The following is a 1,647-nucleotide window of genomic DNA, read 5'->3' as shown; positions in this document are numbered from 1 at the left end:
CCTGGTGGCAGCGAGCGGAACCCTGCCACCAGGCGGCGCTGCCCTCCAGCTCTATGAACGACCTCAGTTTTCTGCGCAGGGAAACGCCTCGCACGTCGGCATCACTAGCGCCACCACGGGCGTGCAATCCGGCGTCGCCGTGGCAACGACGACGACGACGACGATGAGAGGATGTGAGAGGTGATAGTATCTATCGAGGTCCGGCACGATCGCTGTCTCACGTCGGCGCCATCGCGGCGGCGGTGCGCGGGCCGCCGCCGAGCAACGCCGCGGCGGGTGGTATGCGAGCAGGTGTGTGGGCGATCACGCACGCACGCACGCACTCACGCACGCACGCACGCACGCACTCACGCACGCACTCACGCACACACGCACGCACTCACTCACGCACGCACGCACGCACGCACTCACTCACGCACGCACTCACTCACTCACGCAGTACCGCTACTCGCTGCATCCGCCGCCGATGCTACGCGAGCGAAAGGGGAGGGCGGGGGAGGAAAGAGAGAGGGGTCCATAGCTCCACGGTGGGGGGACGGGGGCATACCTTTATGATGGAAGGCATATATCCACGGCGGGGGTGGGGGGGACGTACATCCGCGAGGGGGCCGTAAATTCACGGCGTAACTCGTTACCCCCGTACCTCAGCCTCCCTCGCAGCGATCCGACGCCGCTTCGCGCCGACTTAACGACGTTTAACGACGTCCGCAATCGAAGAACGATTCGAAATTGATCGTCGTCGCGGCAACGGCTGCCGTCGGCGCGCGTGCGGTCGGCTTTTGTACGCGCTCAACCGGCCGTAACCGTGGCGACACGGCCCATCTGTCTCCGCGGTGACGTGCTCGCGCCGCATCTCCGCTGCTACCGCTCCTCTGTTGTCTCGTTGTCATCGGCAACCTGTCGTCAGCATCGTTTGTGGTCATCCCTGTAGGGGGCGCTGGGGTGCGGGTGCGAGAGATGGTGATTTGTCCATTGTTGTTTTTTGGCAGGAGTCTTATGTCAGTAGATGATGGAGAGGCTGTGCGGATGAGGAGGCTGTGCAGATGAGGATGCAGAGGAAGGCTTCAGATTTCCTCAGCTTTCTTTCTTCTTCGTGTGACTTGTACCACGTAGCCAGCTGCAAGTAGTGGTGAAACCTACTGGGTTGAGTTAAAACTATAGTTGGCTAAGGCTCAGGTGGCCTTACTACATGTACGCAAATTTATGTCTATAGATTTAATTCATAAAGTATATAATGTATATGTAAGTAAGTAATACTTTATATAATAAAACTATAGAAATATAATATAGAATATATAAATCATACATATATATAAAGTTGAATAAGTTATTCTGTTTTTAATTTCAAATCTTGAAAGTTTAGCGGTAAGTGGATGGAGATGCTGCGCCACCTGGTGTCTGGGACCTTAAAATGACTCGCTCGTCTCTATGTCTCTGTTGTCTGTTCCTCTACTCTTCTACTGCCCTGTCCTCTCTACTTTCTACTCCTCTACTTAATGCTATCTAGTCTTTCCATGTCTTTCCCTCCTCTCTCTCTTTCTCTCTCTCTCTCTCTCTCCCTCCCTCCCCTCTCATTCTCACCTCTCTCTCTCTCTCACTCTCTCCTTGCTCTCTCTCTCTCTTCTTTCTCTCTCTCTCTCTCTCTCC

The 1,647-nt window shown here is 54.9% G+C and overlaps 1 long non-coding RNA gene across 1 annotated transcript in view; it reads left to right on the top strand.

Moving 5' to 3' along the window:
* Positions 1-1,193, top strand: part of LOC106819129 — an 8,331-nt gene extending 7,138 nt beyond the window's left edge. The window contains exon 3 of the long non-coding RNA XR_001395350.1: positions 990-1,193. This is a non-coding gene — a long non-coding RNA (uncharacterized LOC106819129). The remainder of the gene's footprint in view (positions 1-989) is intronic.
* The last annotated feature ends 454 nt before the right edge of the window (positions 1,194-1,647 follow it).

Source organism: Priapulus caudatus, unplaced genomic scaffold (assembly GCF_000485595.1).
Source record: "Priapulus caudatus unplaced genomic scaffold, Priapulus_caudatus-5.0.1 Scaffold2877, whole genome shotgun sequence".
NCBI classification, from domain to species: Eukaryota; Metazoa; Priapulida; class Priapulimorpha; order Priapulimorphida; family Priapulidae; genus Priapulus; species Priapulus caudatus.
Note: the sequence above shows the minus strand (reverse complement) of the source record. Positions and strands in the feature narration are given on the sequence as shown.